Source organism: Glandiceps talaboti, chromosome 4, assembly GCF_964340395.1.
Source record: "Glandiceps talaboti chromosome 4, keGlaTala1.1, whole genome shotgun sequence".
NCBI classification, from domain to species: Eukaryota; Metazoa; Hemichordata; class Enteropneusta; family Spengelidae; genus Glandiceps; species Glandiceps talaboti.
In genome coordinates, this window is record NC_135552.1 from 9,993,941 (window position 1) to 10,012,527 (window position 18,587).

Consider the following 18,587-nt stretch of genomic DNA (forward strand, 5'->3'; position numbering starts at 1 on the left):
GTCACAGATACAGTGTATTGCGAGTTTTTGGTAATTATATCAAATCACGTAGATTGAGTTAGAATGCCAAACCAAACCAAACCAAACCAAACCAAACTTAATCAAACCACCGAACACACTTTATATGTGTATCGATAACGCATCTACTACAATGTCAGTATCTATACGAGGGAGCTTTATCCAGATAACATCTCATACATAGAGCATTTAATTATTTAGGAATACCGATATTGTTAGGGACGAGATCAACAGTTCAATGTAAGATACAAAATTAAATTCTTTTACAAGTTGTGTGCAAAAAGGGACAATTTTGAAGTTTAAATGAATTTTGATCCCTACCTCTGCACTGTACCCTGTTTTAAATGTTCCAGATGGTGCGACGTATTAAACAATACACTTGTGTTGTTGTAATTTGTCTCTCTCAAAATAAAACACTTAAAAAAAAAACTATATTAATGAAATCTATACCTATACATCTACTATTCCCTTATTTTTGCACCGTAATTTCCGAGAATCACTAGAATGGATCAGCACACATGCCATGAATCGATATATATATATACTCCAGTACAGTTGTCCTATTCTTTTAACTTGAGTATTTCATGTACTTTTTTAAAAACTACTTTCCACCATTTTTACTCTACACGTGATGTGATGACAGCTTTGGAACAAACCACTTATTTTCAAATAGTACAAGTGTTGATAAAGTATTCACCACAACGAAAGTGTGTGTGTGTGTGTGTGTGTGTGTGTGCATTTTACTTTGTTTTGGTGCCTGTAAGTGGTACTAGATCCTGTGGCATTCCTAATAAATAGAATATAATAAAGTAACTTTAAAAAAAACCATATCACATTCAAATGGCTACCATACACATATTGACATGACGTAACCAGCCACTATATAGTTAATCCTATTGATAAGGCCTAATATATTGTCACTTTGACGTGATGGGGGTGGGGGTGGGGGTGGGGGCAGATGGCGGGTGAAACTTTGAATAAAACGTACTTCAAATATTTCTCTTCTGCAGCCCCCCCCCCCCTCCCGTTCCTACCACGTACGTTCTGACACTACGCATTGTCACATAATATCAGACCTGTGCATATACATTTTCCATGTACATGAAAACACGGACAAATTCACATTTAGAAAGATTTGTCAACTTTAACAATAAATCACCTGAACCATTAACCTAAATATTCTTGGTATGTTACCCTTCACCAAATAACCTAATTCATGTAATTTGGGCTACAATAGTGATTATCAAGTATCGTAAAGGAAGTTGTTCAAATAATCATTAGGTCCGGAGATGAGTCAACAGATAAACATGAATCACAATTAGTGGTTATCTTGAAGGAAGTTCAAAAAAAATACATAGTGTTGTCTCTCAGATGGCTGCATATCTGAATGAGTGCCAAGAGGGATGTAACTATAACTAAATACCTTGAAGACTTAAACAAACAAAAAGGTGAGTGGGAATTCGATTAAAATACACAAGAGAAGAATTAACAGACAATACCTGTCATGGCATCGTAAATTATTTTGCGATGCAGGAGGACATTGTCGGAAATAATTAGAATTTGGAAAATTTACATTAAAAGATAAATGAATCAACATGTTCTTTATAATGTATTAAAGTCGGTTACAAACACCGTCGGAAAATGCAAAACCTCTTTGTGGCAATGACAGTACCCCAGCCCTTCATCGTCGTAAGACCAGCAGACAATCTTGAGACAACTGTGGAACATCCTACCCCCGCCCAACATCGTTGTAAAACCGCGCAAGACCTCTTTGTGTTAACGGCAGATCACCCCACCCCCTCTACATCGTCGTAACACCGCCACATGTACACCTCTTGCAAAACACACGTTCCAGTCATAATGTAGCAATGTTACATTCTCGCAAACTAGACCTGTTATTTCATCTGCGACACTGCCATATAATGAAATAACTAAATAACACCTGTTGACGGTGCGTTTTGGACGGTGCCGTAAAAGAGGCCGTGGTTTGCGACAATGCAATGTTAGTAAGATATCTGTTACATGCAGACAATAAAATATAGCAATGTTAATAGTAAGGTTTTTTGTCGCGCCAAATGATGATTTGTTCAACTTTAATGGCAGCAATTATATCTTTATTTCATTTAGGTAAAATGGTTGTAATGTAATATGACATATGATAAACAAGTACTAAATATGAATAGTATACAATACGGTGACCTATAACTCCCTCACGTTTGTTAATTGTCGCCATAAATTTTGAAAAGATACCATCACAGTGTGTCAGACCACAGTTCTATACATATGTTATTCTGAAAAATGGAAGTTAACCCATTCCCTCACCAAACAGCAAGAGTGAGTCTACAAACCTTGGTGAGCCGTTGTAGGATTCGTAATTATTACAATCATTCCATGGTACTTCATTTTTGAATTAAGGTATAATATCCATGCTGTCCATTTCTTCAATTCAATGATATACACGTGAACTGTATTCACAAATGAAAATGACTTACTTACTTACTTACTTGCTTGTTTGTTTGTTTGTTTGTTTGTTTGTTTGTTTGTTTGTGTTTTGTTTGTTTGTATTTATTTGTAAACAAAACTAACTGAGCTTAAGTTCCCTGTGGTTCAGGTAGTTAGGTTTTCAGCATGGTATCTGTGTTATTGCTTTCTTCCCATCAGATGTACAGGCATTACAGATCGGAAGAATAGTTTTATATTGTCTTCTTAGTTGATGTCAGTTTTGGCATCCACTTTGTCTCGCAATTTTATCAGATATTTTTCTAGAATACGTAAAAAAAAGGTTTAGGGTCGGCGTGAAAAACTAGGTGGGGTCAGGTAACCGGAACCAAACATTTTTTAGGCCTAATATAAACCAAGAGAATTGTTGTTCTCACAGCATTTGCAAAACAAGCTGTCTAAAAGATATATTTGAAATCTCGCGTGGCTGAAATTTGTATCATGTGTTACTGTCGATATGTTATTGGTGCGCAATGGAAATTGTTGACATCCAGTTGAATAACACATTGTATTTGCATGCCGGGTATACTGGTCGATTAGTTCGAATGTTAACTATTAACCAAACCTATTTGCGCACCCGGTCCGGTACGACGGACTTCGAAAACCCCTCGTATGGCGCCATATTGACGAGCAACTGACTCGAATAATGGATCGAAGAATAGTCTGATGATTGTGGCATAGAAGTTACAGAGTGGACGTAAAGGGATATATGTTGCCTTTATTGCCGGCTGCAAAAACCACACCACGAAGAGATTACACGTACCAAAAATTATCCCCCACACTGCGGCAAGCATCCATCCGAATAACAATACCCAGATGCGATAAGTAAAGTCCTGAGAGAGAGAGAGAGAGAGAGAGAGAGAGAGAGAGAGAGAGAGAGAGAGAGAGAGAGAGAGAGAGAGAGAGAGAGAGAGAGAGAGAGAGAGAGAGAGAGAGAGAGAGAGAGAGAGAGAGAGAGAGAGAGCTGTAATTAATAAGTTCTTGTATGATTGGACACACTGTTGACAGTGTTGTATTCCATGTAGCTATTCACCATTACTTAAACATCTAATGAATTACGTCATCATCGGATACAGCAGTAATTAAGATTAAAATATCTCGCATAAACTCGAAGGATTACCTATATGCTCCTATAAAGAGGGAAAACAAACACATCATATGGACACTTTGGTATTAAAAATAAGTGAGGACTGGAAATTCGATACAATTCTCTCGGATATTTTAGCCTGTGATAATAGTTCACTGCATTGTACACACACACACACACACAAATATATATATAACGCATACCTGTACATATGTGAAAATGTTTTTATATGCATTGTCAACACTGTCCCAATTCTTTGTTGCCTCCGGTTCATTGAATACGTCCTTGTAGCCAGTCTGCATATTGAAGTAATTACATAAAATATTATTTTTAAAAACCGAAATATAGAAATATCAGTATAACTCAACCAGACCTAACATTCATTGTATATCTTCTATAAGCTATGATTGGCAGTTACAAATATACATCTATACATCGATATTAGAAATGTTCAGTTTACACTATATAGTTGTAAGAGTGAAGAAGATATTCGATTAGTTTGGCCTATGGAGGCGCTGTTTAAACCCAAGATATGTGGTGGCCTATCAATCACTTGACAACATTTCAGGTTCCTTTACGCAATGTTTTGTCAATCTTACAAGAGACACTTTTTGTGAGTGGTTTTCATCAACTTACAGTAACAAAATATCCATAAGTAAAATTGTCATACCAATCAGCCTTAGATACGTATGTATCGAGGAAAATAGCGTCAATGACACTGTAGTACAACTGTTAGTTTCTGATGGTTTTTAAAAAAAATGTTTATCTGCATGCCAAACCATCATTGTTGTTATTGCAGCAATTTGCACCATCATTTACTGTTGCTGTACAGTTTTTCAGCTGTTGGGTGACCGGCCATGCCATTTAAAAACAATATTGTCATATTTACATGCTTGCATAACTAGCCTTGTTGTTATCTTTGCGTATAAGCCATCGTATGCTTGTTGCTATGGGCGTGGTCTTGTTGCTAGGTGTACATGTATTCACTTTTTAAAATTCTGTCACTTGCTTAACCAAGCATGTTGTTATCTTTGCAATATACACAGCCATTTACATACAGAAAGTAAAAAAATGCTATAAGTCCTAAGAGGTCGGTCTCATATAAAAAAAAATCGCCACTATGTTCCAAAGTCAATCCTTATCCGCTTGTATAACCCATCTAAGCCACTGCAATGAAATTTGGGGGTAACACTTATCCCATCGCACTTGAACCACTCTTACTCTTGCAAAAGTAAATCATTCGGTTTACAACATTTTCTGACTATTATCCTCATTCCGCCACTCTTTTCCACCAACTTAAAATCTTGGACATCCACAAACTGTATCTTTGACCGTAGAAATAACCATGATTATCATATCAACCTAAATCATTGCATCCCTGATCATCTATCCCATAGCTACCCAACCTAAATCATTACATACCTGATCATCTATCCCATAGCTACCCAACCTAAATCATTACATACCTGATCATCTATCCCATAGCTACCCAACCTAAATCATTACATACCTGATCATCTATCCCATAGCTACCCAACCTAAATCATTGCATCCCTGATCATCTATCCCATAGCTACCCAACCTAAATCATTACATACCTGATCATCTATCCCATAGCTACCCAACCTAAATCATTACATACCTGATCATCTATCCCATAGCTACCCAACCTAAATCATTACATACCTGATCATCTATCCCATAGCTACCCAACCTAAATCATTACATACCTGATCATCTATCCCATAGCTACCCAACCTAAATTATTACATACCTGATCATCTATCCCATAGCTACCCAACCTAAATTATTACATACCTGATCATCTATCCCATAGCTACCCAACCTAAATCATTACATACCTGATCATCTATCCCATAGCTACCCAACCTAAATTATTACATACCTGATCATCTATCCCATAGCTACCCGACCTAAATTATTACATACCTGATCATCTATCCCATAGCTACCCAACCTAAATTATTACATACCTGATCATCTATCCCATAGCTACCCAACCTAAATTATTACATACCTGATCATCTATCCCATAGCTACCCAACCTAAATTATTACATACCTGATCATCTATCCCATAGCTACCCAACCTAAATTATTACATACCTGATCATCTATCCCATAGCTACCCAACCTAAATTATTACATACCTGATCATCTACACACACACACACACAACACTCTAGCTATGTAGCTCTACTGAACTGCCTTAGTGTTCAGTTGTGCTAAAACAGTGGAAAAGTGACGCTGTCATTATTGCATTGATACTCTAAAAAGAATTATGAAATTAAATATACCAATACCTTTACGTGGTAGCCGAAGTCGTATTGATTTTCTTTAAACCCACTATTCATCAAGGGCAAAGTTTGACCAGCATCATCTGGGGCCAATTGAACAACTGAGTCCGAATCCGGGTCTATGGCACTGTTCAAGTTAGCCATTCTGGGGGAGGGGGGGGGGAGAGACACAAAAGAAATACACTTTTATGATATTGCATTGAAATATACTGGAAGCATGGACCACATGACAATGACAATGATCACCATTGGCATAGTGATATTGGATAGTGATATTGGATTTAATCAGCTGTGGGGGCGCTCTTTGTGGCGATACTGAGTTGTCGCCAGAGACTGATGCCCTTCATGTGACCTGACGTCAGGTGACCCGGGCTGTACCTGCCCCACTCTAAGATCTGGGTTTATACTATACTATACTCTGTATTTATGAAACCAATTTATAAATAGCCTTCTAATCACTCCTTCTATAAATACAATATGATTTATGAATCAACCAGTTCATTACAATGCATGAAGTCGATTATAAATATCGTCGGACAACACCGGAAGTTTTTGCGGCAACGGCAAAACACCCCCCCCCCCCCCCCCGGATCACCAAGTCATCTTGTGGCAACGGTGTCGGTGGAACATACCCCCTCCCATCCAACATCGTTGTTAAACCGCCAGACTTCGTTGCTTTAACGGCAGATCACCCCTTACGCGCACCCCCCCCCCCCCATACACATTCACTACGATACATCGTCAAAAGACCACCACATCTCTTGCAAAAACACATGCTCCCGAGTCACTACCATTTTGTTGGGAAGAGGAATATCTGGTATGCGATAGAAAAAGTGTTGACCATATAAATCAATAGTTTTGTACTTTGGTGCGATTTCGTTATACCCTGTGTTAGCACGTTCAAGACAAACATTTGAAATGTTTATTCCTTTGTTTTTGTATCGCGGTAAAGGTTTTCACGACAGTTCGTTGATCAGGAATACTCCTACTCCCCAAAGGTTCTACACAAGGTAACAAAAATAGAAATTACACATTATTCTAGAAAACATATGTATGGTATAATACACACCTTGTCTGGACCAGTTGCTTGTGAGTTTACAGTGACGTTTCAAAATGGCGGCGTATCAAGTGACCTGTGACCATTTATCCTAAAAGCGAATGACAGAAAACGAATTTGGAATGACACCGTTTTCTACATTTAGTAAGTTGAATGACACTCTCTACACTATTATTAAACAAGCGACCTATCGGTCAGAATAGCTCCGCTGGTTTTTTTTTAATTTTATTTTTTATTTTGGTGACACGTAGAAGTGGTTCAGTTCTTCAGCTCTTCACTATGCAGTTTTGTTTTAGCGATGCAATAAAGTGGTTAGTGGTTCATATGATGTCTCACTGTAAAACACATTTTACACAGAAGTTGGTAATGTATTGTACTTTTATACCATAGTCACCATTTTATAACAAAAATCTACTGTTATGAAAAATTGCACAAAATCTCAGAAAAAAATGACTGGGAAATGCACACAAGAAAAAGAAAAAAAAAGATGATTTTGAGGTTGGCTATAAATAATTCCATTGTCTTACAGCTTTAACCCTGGGAAATTTTAATGATGAATGAAATAAACTAGGGATCTAAAATAATTTTGAGGCGATTTGAATTTCAATTTTCTAACAAATTTACGAAGTCAACAACATTCAACTTGTACAAGTTGAGTAGATATATATAGGGAAGAAATGTATTAATCGCCATCTTAGTTTCCGGACGGCGACAATCCACGCCAAGTACCAGAAAGAGAGTCATTCTGGCAGCCATACGTTACAGTGGTAACACTCGTTCATGTTCTATTACCTTTCATAAAGAAAACACAACGAAATGGTTGAAGTGATCTTTTTTTTTAAATTTCTTTTCATCACAACAAAATCTGCGTGATCAAAAGTGTTGTAAACTAAACCAGAAAGAATTATCGGACTGGCTAAACTTCCCGATGAACTGGAGTAAGGTCCAAGTCCAAGTAAGCCTCGATAGTACGTGAGAAAATCGTCTCAAACTAGCGATACAACTTTCAAAATATAACTTGACATGTCTTCATTTGTTAGATTTATACAATTCAAGACGCGTTTTCACTCGAAAACAACAATTCTGTGAATAATGACACTCTGAACGCAGCGATTTCTCGGACGATGTTACCACTGTAACGTATGGCTGACAACGACTTGCTTCCGGGTTAGTCCCTCGTGCATCCGGGTACCTGGGGTTGTCGCCGTACGGAAACTAAGAAAGATGGAATTTACAGTGTTTCTTGTGACCGGCGCGGCGCCTGTCAGCAGACTCGGCCATTTTTTTCATCATTCCATTGTATTTAAACCTTGTACTTGACATTTCGCAATATTTATAATTCTCAACTAGCTGCAATAATTGTAGCGTCTTGTTGCGGTTTTGTGGTTTTTTTCGTCTGTTTTGGTGACTTTTTAAGTTTTTGTGTTTAACCCGCACGTGCGGGTTAACACAAAAACTTAAAAAGTCACCAAAACAGACGAAAAAAACCACAAAACCGCAACAAGACGCTACAATTATTGCAGCTAAATTCTCAACAAAATACCTCAACATGCCTCACTTCGCTCGTACTCAAAGCAGCCCCTCGGCCCTCGCGGTATTATCACTGATGACATGACGAGAGAACCTTTTCGGATTTACATGTAAAACGGGGAAAGATACGCAAAACATAATGCAAAGTCTGAAGCCAAATTAAAGTTGTGATTATTTTAATTATTTTTACTTGCCAAATATTTGCATTTTGGAAATGGCAAGACAAGTTCATGTCGTCTAACTTTACATGTGAACTGTCGGCCAATAAACAAAATTTGGTTGATTCACAGTCCGCAGTTAGACTGCTCTTGCATAACTTCAACCGCATGCCTTCCTTACGCAAGTTGTCTTAATTCTGGTTCACTGTCACTCCAAATTGCACGACAATATAGAATTAATCACAAGTTACATGTTATAAAACATCACATTTTTATAGTGGGTCTGAAGTGAGATTTTAGTGAGTACCAAGAACGTCTTGTGTTGTTGCTTGCTGTGGAAAATCGCCCGGTCACATGAGGTCAGCTTCAGCTTCTGGTCGAATCAGGATAGAGTATGCAAATAAGGACGTTGCGGACTGGCTGATTATGTAGAAGGGTGCAGAATTTGGATTTGAAGTTTACAACCCTGTTTCGAATAAACGCATGTCACTTCATGCATTTGGGCGCCCAATGCGTAGAATTATGACTATAGCACATATTACATTGCTTGTTTGACGTCAATAGTGTCTTTTGAAAAGTGGCAGTTTACTTAAAGTCTCGTCGAATGATTTCCAATATGGCGTCGGTCATTATCCTCATTAACATATTCTTTTTTTTTTCAAATTACAAAAAAAAATCATAAAAAATAAAAATGAAGATGTGCTGACTTGAAATTAACAAACCTGAGTAAGCTACCCCCTGCGCATCAACACACCAGATATCAAAGCAATCTGACAATAAGTTTTCACGGAGATGATGAAAATGACATTTTATGAAAAAAAATCATAACAAATTGAAAATGGCACAGATCAACTTGGCATGAACAAATCTGAATAGCCTCCCCCCAGGGAACATGCACACCAAATATCTAAGAATACTACTAATAATAATAATAATAATCTTTATTTGTCCAAATAAATTCGGAAATTTGTTGAATGGTCGCCGCAGAGCAGCGCCCTAGTGCCCTAGTGTTGAAGAAGCAGGAGGAAACCGGAGTGCCCGGGGAAAACCTGCGTTGTTCGGCAGGGTCAAACTGAGTGTGACCGGGGTCACTAAATAACAGCGGCAAAGAGACGTGTTTCACTCAATCTCTAACAAGACTTTATTCACACTCACGTGTAGACAATAGACGACTAGAAAAAAACCTACAATGAGTATACAAAAAAAAGAAAAGCATACGAAAGTTTACACAACTCAAAGCAGATACATAAGGCGAACAATAATTCATTAAATGGGACTAATAAAAGTAACACAAGTATAATGAATTATAACAAGTACATAAACTCTTACCCCGCACGTTGGCTAGACCGAGAGGGACATTGAGTGACTACCTACGGCAAGGCGCCCGTTCTGGAAGTGTCACGAATGGGGTGTGGCTCGCCTTATAAAGCTCATTTGAATGTAAAAATCCAAACTTACACCTGTCGAACACAACAAGTGACCAATCGAGAGAGCGAGAAATCTTGGCTCACATTCTCTCCCACTTAAATTCTGCTGTCTCGGCAGATTACTCAACAAAATTTAAACTTACAACAATAACAAAACAAAACTTATATAAACTACGTTAGGGGTTAGATTTTTTTTCTCTAGTTATTTATTATTAGTTTTCAACCAACCCTTGAGGATTACTTCTCCTAAAGTTGATCCTAGATTAGTAAGTACATTTCCTAGTTCAATTACCGAAGGTTGAGGATTACTATGTTCTATATTGTCAACTACTTGGGACTGTTGGAGAACAGAACGGGGTAGATGGTACGGATTACTATGTTTACCAGCAGTACTACGTGAACTGCGTCTCAAAGGTATATTATGACTATCAGTCAGCTGAACTTCGTGTTGATCATCGATATGTGAATTTCTAGTGGGGTGTGTATGATTAGAGGTTTCAGTTACAATATAATTAGGAGTGGTTTTATTATAGTCAATTAAGTCTGACTCAATAACAGTTTCTCTAGGTTTTGAATGAACATCAGGTAATGAAATATCGTCACGTGGTATACGTAAGACATACGTTTCGTCATCGTCACTGTCAGTCTCACTTTCGTCAAGTTTGTTAGTCTGTACAGGGACGTCCAATTCATCCTCAGACGAATCGTATTTCTTGATAGTTTCATCCACCATTTCCTTACTGTCCAATATTTCATTTCTATTTACATTACGACTAGTTCCAACTCCGTCAATTGGTTCAACAGTATACACGTTTCCACTCGGATCAGGTCTACCAACAACTTTATACGGGATAGCATTCCAAGTATCCTGGATTTTATTTCGACCTAAAACTCGTTTACGTAAATACACCTTCCCACCAATTGGAATCGGATATTCAGCCGCGTGTTGATTATAATTCTTCTGTCTATATACAGCTTCCCTTTTCATGTTAGTGCCAGCCTTACCAAAAGCATCTGAAAGTCTTAAACCATGACGGTAGACCCAGTCATCTATGGTAACTTGTTCACCATCATGTAGACCAATTCCCAACAAATGATCGACAGGTAGTCTCGGTTCTCTGCCAAACATCAAGAAATATGGTGAATAACCAGTCGATGAGTGTGGGGTAGCATTATAAGCATACACTAACTCTGATATGTGTTCTGTCCACTTTTTCTTCTTTTCATGTGAAAGTGTTCGTAATCTATCGTGCAAAGTCCTATTAAAACGCTCGCACTGTGCGTTTCCTTGGGGATGATACGGAGTCGTCCTCGATTTCTGGATATCATATAATTTACATAATTCTTTGATGACGTTACTTTCGAAATTTCGTCCTTGGTCACTATGCAACCTCCTTGGTACACCAAAACGTACGAACCAATCATTGACAAGTACCTTAGCAACCGTACGGGCTCGTTGATCCTTCGTAGGGATAGCCTGGGTATACTTGGTAAATACGTCGGTCAATACAAGGACGTTCTCCTTACCATCAGTAGCTGGCTCTAAGATTGTAAAGTCCATAGCTAAAATATCAAGTGGTTTAGATGCTAACAGGTTGCCCATCAATGGTCTAACTTTCGGCATAGGTGCTTTCGCCAATTTACAACGGTCACACTTCTTACACCAATTTTCTACGTCTTTGATGAATCCTGACCAATAACACCGTGTCTTGACCAATGAGAGTGTCCGTTCTATACCTTGATGACCAGCATGATCATGAAGAGAGTTCAATACTTGTGACTGCAAAGACAAAGGGAGTACGATTTGTAGAATTTCTTCGCCACAATCACGGATCTTTCTATAAAGTATACCATCATCTATCTGGAATCTTGACCAACTTCGAAGTAGTTTTCTAACTGACTTTGGTTCAACCATTAACTGCCGTTTTGTGGGTAGTCGTTCCAGACGCCAATGATGCATGACACGACCAATTACAGGATCCTCGTTCTGTAACTTAATGAGTTCATCCCTAGAAATAGATGGTAATGTAGATGAAGATTTTGGTTGCATATTGATATTACTCATTCTAGTTGTGATGATTTCATTTTCTACTGCAAATTTTAAGTCAAGTGGTATGATTGTACTGGATGAAGATGTTCCTAATATCATTTGAATGCTAGCTGATTGGACGATAGTTTCTTGCGGATTTTCCATCAGTCCAAATCTGCGACTAAGTGCATCTGCATTCCTATTATGCTGACCAGACCTATATTTAATAGTGAAGTCAAATTGTGATAATTGAGAAACCCAACGCATTTCTACAGCTCCTAATTTTGAAGTCTCCAAATAGCATAAAGGGTTGTTATCCGTATAGATTACAAATTTCGCACCGAGGAGGTAATCTCGAAATTTATCTGCCACAGCCCACTTAAGAGCCAACAACTCCAACTTCATGGCACTGTAATTTTCCATATTGCGCTCAGAAGGTTTAAGACTTCGACTACCATATGCAATCACCACTCTACCATTTTCTTGATCCTGAGATAACACTGCACCAAGTCCCTTAAAACTGGCATCCGTTTCAACTATGAACGGTTTTGTAAAGTCAGGGTACCCTAGTATTGGTGCTGAAACAAGACGTTTCTTTAGTTCAAGAAATGCAGCCTGACATTCTTCGTTCCATCTTTCTGTCACTGACATGACCACAGAGTTCGATACGTTCTTTCTTTTATTCCTGTTCTTTCTCTTTCCTTTCGTTCCACTCGGACCGTTCAACAATTCATGTAATGGCGATGCTATACGAGCGAAGTGTGGAACAAATCTACGGTAATAACCAGCTAACCCGAGGAAACCCCTAAGCTGAGATTCGTTCTGTGGTCGTTCCCATTCTACTATAGCCGATATCTTTTCAGGGTCAGTAGATATTCCCCTTTCAGAAACTAAGTGTCCGAGATACTTTACTTCTCTTTTAAACAAGTAACATTTGCTAGGTTTTATCTTTAGTCCTTCCTTTTTCAGTCGATCAAAAACCATATCTAATCTTTCTATCATTTCTCCAAATGTACGAGAGAAAACTAAAATATCATCCAGGTATAGTAAGAGGGTTTCATAACTTTGATCTCCTAAGCATGCTTCCATAAGTCGTTGAAAACTGGCTACGGCGTTACATAGGCCGAAAGGCATTCGTGTAAACTCATAGAGCCCACCAACCCCAACTCTAAAGGCGGTCTTATGTACGTCATTTTCGTCCATTGCACATTGCAAATAACCCTGAGTTAAGTCCAGCGAACTATAATACTTAGCTCCCCGCAGAGCTTCGAGAGACTCCTCTATTCGTGGAAGTGGATAGGCATCACGACGTGTTTTCTTATTCAAAGCGCGAAAGTCAACACATATTCGTAGACCACCATCTTTCTTTCTCACGAGGACAGCTTGTGAAGCATACGGACTAGAACTAGGACGAATGACATCATTCAATAACCATTGTTGTAAATGATGTTTAACTTCGGGTTGTAGATGAGGAGGGATACGACGATGAGGTAATTTAACTGGGACGTCGTCAGTCGTGTGTATTTGATGTTTTATAGTCTCAGTGTAACCTAGATCATTGTCACTTTTACTGAATACACTTTGATGTTTTACTAACAAGTCTTTCAACTGTTTCTGTTGTTCAGGAGTAAATTCCTCGTAGGGTACTTTAATTTTATTAAGCCACTCTAAATTGTGATTGGATGATTCATTCTCTGAATTATCACGATCGTTACCAATTTTAGCTCCAAGCACCACTTCAGATGTACTCACTTGTTGAATTGAGCAATCTCTAAATCTATCCTTATCTAACTCGTCCACTTTGTAAATCATACCAAGTCGAACACGAGGTTGTAAAGCGACACTTTCGTTCCCTATGTTGGCAATCATTACCGGTACACGACCAAATTGGACTTCACCATAAGATCGAATCAACAACAAATTCTTGGGTAAAGCACTATCTGCTACCTGGATTCGTTCAACCATCGCCGTATAAGTACCATCTTTAGACCATCGTCCACTACCAACCACTTTCTTAACAGTTCTCGCGGGAATTACCACAGGTTTTCGTCTCGCCACTTTTACGAACCCCATTTGTCCATCAGGTTTAACCTTGCTGGGTTGGCATGTTGTTTCATAAAGCATCAAAACCTGAGACCACTTTTTCCCTTCTGGTTTACTGATTATATTAGGTATGAAGTCAGATCCTAACGATGTTTCTAACTTATCATGTATACGTCGCAATATATTACTACCGATAATGCCAGGTACTTTATCCTTACGCTCACGAACTGTTTGATCTAGAGAATCTTTCACCACAAGCACGCCCATGTTCTCGAATTCTATACCTAATACAGTAATATTGAGTTCAAGATAACCTACGTAGGGAATTTCAAGCCCATTAGCAGCAGTAATGCGCATCCAACTAGTAGTATCTTGTATTGTTGTACCTTGTTTCCTTAAATATCTATTGAAGAAACTCTCTGTTATTGTTGAAACTTCTGCACCCGTGTCTAACAAACAACGAGTAGGGCAATTACCAAACAAAATGTCGGCTTCAGGACAAGTGCCTACAGCACGTTCTAGTATTAATTCTTTAGTCACATTCATATTAACTGAGTCGTTTGAATTCTCTCTCACCATTCGACTCCCCATAGCAAGAGATCCTAGTTTGTTGACTGTTTAGGATTATTAACACCTGAAGAACTGTGATATTGTTGTGTATTAGCATTATTCGATTTCTGACGTTGAGGGCAGTATCGATAAAGATGATCAGGACTACTACATTTGAAACATAGCTTTTTCCTACTACTATTCGAATCTCGACTCGACTCTTGAGCTATTTCTCCACCTTTACCTTTCTTTGATATCATTTCCATTAATTTATCTATCTGTTGCTGTTGTTTCTTTTGGGTTTCTAGTAAAAGCTTTAGGTCAGACGATACAGAGTCATTGACTCGTGCTACGTTAGTGGTGGCTTCACACACCATACTTTTCTTAGTACTACGAGATGTCGCACCTTCACCTAACCATAATATAGCTTTATCACGAAATTCCCAAAATGGAATATCAGACATATCTGAATTTAAGCGTCTTAATTCTCTACGAAGATATTCATCATTCACCCCCTCTGTAAACTTCTCTTTAAGTGTTCTCTCACGTGAAATACCTGCTTGACAATCTTTCTTAACCACCTTGTCTAATAAACGCATCAAGACTAATGAATATTCATCACCCTTCTTACATGCAGACCTAGTTAAATTTTAAATCAAACCCAGCCAACACCAGGCGGGTTCGAACCCAGACTGCAGAGGTAAGAGGCGTACGAGCTAACCGCTCGGCCACCGACAACCCGAAACCTGACTGTCACTTCCGGAGAAAATAATGAAAATATAAAAGTTTGACGGACACCTATGATTCACTCTACTCTCTATACTCTATACAACCTATACCTAAAGCTACGCTTTCAGCTTTCGCTGACAGCGGAGCTAAAAAGTGGAATGATAGCCGCCACTCTATACCCTAAGTGACATGACAGCAATTCCAGCGAAAAACGAATAGCAGCATTTACAGTCGAATCTGCGCTCGGAAGTTACCGAATACCGAATAAAAGACAAGGACATGGCAATTCCTCTCGGGGAAGACCTCAACAACACCTTTGACATTATGCGACCTGCGGTCACTTTTAGCTACTAGCAGCTAGGCTGTAACAATACATGCCTTAACACATTACAAATGTCTACTGTCAAAAAGTGGTACCAAACGATATTTTCACCAGTGATGTATAATGCTATTCTAATATCAAAAATGCTTGGTGGACATTCCAAATGAGTAGCTTTTGGAAATTATACGACTTTTTAATATTATGCATAAATACAGCACAGTGATTAAAATTCCAACTATATATTCTAGGTCCTTGGCTCTACCACTAAAACTTAGGTTGTTTTTCTGATTATTTCCTACACTAATAAGAATTACTCTTTGTCTATTACTGATTTTTACGACATACTACAAGGTGCAAACTATAGAGGGCGCTCTTACAGACAAAATGGCGGCCATGTTGTTATAAAAATATCAGTTATTGGAAGTTTCTTATGAACTATACAACATAGAGACACAATTCAAGTGTCTACCCCTATATTATAAAATATGATCTTTCTGTTAGTATAATAATTTGACCTTGGCCCTGATCTTCTGGTCAGAATTCCAAAAATAAAACTTTTTCTTGCAAATCACAGATGTGTTGTAATCAAAGCCGAGGTTATGTTGTCTTATCACAAAATACGAGGTCCACTAACCGAAATATGCAACACCAAACAATTCTAAATGAAAACTGGTAATTCACCGTGTACTAGTGTGGAGCCACCCGGGTTTTGACTTTTTGGTTGGCCCCTCCGTCAATTATCAAATTCAAGATGGCGTTCCCACCCCAGTACAAGGAAGTTTACCACAACTAAAAGTTTGCAAAATTCTGAATAACCACTCAGATACGGGAGCGACTACGCCAATTGTTGTAATCAAAGCCGAGGTTATGTTGTCTTACCTGAACTGACTAACGTCAGGCTAAACAACTTCGTCTTTGGTGTGGCTGTGTCGATGCAGGCTTGAATATACTAATTCGTATGTCTTGCATCAACACTTGCTATAATTCGTCCTACGAGATTTTCCAGGGTGATACGTTTATATACCAGTCAGTCCTCTATCGTTGATGGCGTCCTGATGGGTTGTTCCATTATTGCTCAGACTATAGTACGGTTTCGATGGCCCTCAGCGGCTTTCGTAGTATACAAAGGCTGCTGTTTGACCAATATTGCACACCATACGCTGGTGATAGAAATGTGTGTTTGATAGCCGGCAATAGACTACTGGCAAATAGATACAGTAAAACATATACTGTAAAGGTAATTGACATGGAGATAAACGAAATGACAGGAAGAGTTTAACACAAATTTAATTGGAAAGTTACCTGAAGAGTTCGACATTGTACCAACAAATAGCATCCATTTGATAGTCTGATTACATACGATGCACAAATTTGTAATTGGCCCCATGTTCTCAAGTTATGGTGTAGTGGGGATGGTGTGTATACATTTGCCGCCGTAAAACAAGATGAAATGGGAAATCTTGTCATCTTAGGGTTTATCATAGTCTGGCCTGCACGTGGAGGCGGCTTCACTGTTATGCCACTCTACGCAGATTCCATCACTGTTGCCGAATCATTGTTAGGCCACGTGCTTCAAATGTTACCAAACGGTGCATACATTACAATTACTAGCCCAGTTCCAAATATGGCAGCTTTTGAACTGAATAAGTCGCTTAACTTAGCCGTTAAGCGGGTTTTGGTTCGACAATTTTCAAAACATGCAATGCCATTTCAAACAGAAAAAGTATTTTCTGTTTTTTCTACTGACGTAATGCCTATATAGATATTTCTGGTCAATTCTTAAAAGTGGTAACAGTCACCCAAGATTGTAATTATGTGCCTGTTATTATACCATTGAGAAATAGGCTGTGATAAATATGTAATAGGTATTTGTATTTGTATTTGTATTTGTATTTGTATTTGTGTGTCAGAAATCTAATTGTAAATGCACTATTTAAACTACATTAAAAAGATCTTTCCTTTATAATGATTCAGGGCATATGTTCTTGACCGAGATACATTGTTTACTACATATATACCTAAGGGGAAGGTTGCCTTGTGAATTCACGTTGTTTATTAAATATATGTTGGTTTTTATTCACGTTCACTTAACAATACGAAGTTGGCATTGACCCGGAAGTGACATACGAGACATCGACTTGGTAGGCAACTTTCTTCAGAACAATAGAAGTAATCAACAGTACATACACAGAATTTGCAAGTCTTACACGTCACTTCCGCATAAGTTAGGGTCGATGCCAATTTGATCGATGCAACACGAGTGAGAGTGGATGAAACCACGTTTTATCTCGTGCAGCATCCCAGTATTTCATGGTGAATTCACATGACATCCTTTTTCTTTAAAACTGTACCAGCTGCGACTGGACCATTTTTGAAACTGTTTTGTTAATACATGTAATAACACACTTTCAATATTGTATACCATGAGGTGTATTGAATCATCTATAAGTAATAAACTTGTGTTTGTAGTTGTACACATAGCAAGGTAAATGTGGTATGGTATTTGATGATACGGACCCTAAAATCACAGCCTACATCGACCATAAGTATGCTTCCGCATAAGTACAATACTGCGATAACATTTTGAATATGCAACAAAAATTATAACCAAAAACACACCAACACAGCTTGTGGCCCTTTAATAGCAGTTTGTAGGAAGATTTCTAAATTTTTACTTATTTTAACACTGCTCATTTTTTAGGCTTACATTTAGGTAATCAGATAAGATGAAAGCACAGAATAGATGGTCTGGGTGACTGATTGATTGTTTTGTTTAGGTGATCATGCATGACTTGAGTAGTTTATAACTAGTATGTTGTCAA

General features: G+C 38.2%; 1 long non-coding RNA gene across 1 annotated transcript; it reads right to left on the bottom strand.

Moving 5' to 3' along the window:
- Positions 1–2,693: 2,693 nt before the first annotated feature.
- On the bottom strand, positions 2,694–16,694 carry LOC144433572 (uncharacterized). The gene is made up of 5 exons (XR_013480795.1): positions 16,645–16,694; positions 6,991–7,069; positions 5,928–6,066; positions 3,808–3,900; positions 2,694–3,350 (listed from the first exon to the last, which is right to left on the bottom strand). It is a non-coding gene; the product is annotated as an uncharacterized LOC144433572 (long non-coding RNA).
- Positions 16,695–18,587: the final 1,893 nt, after the last annotated feature.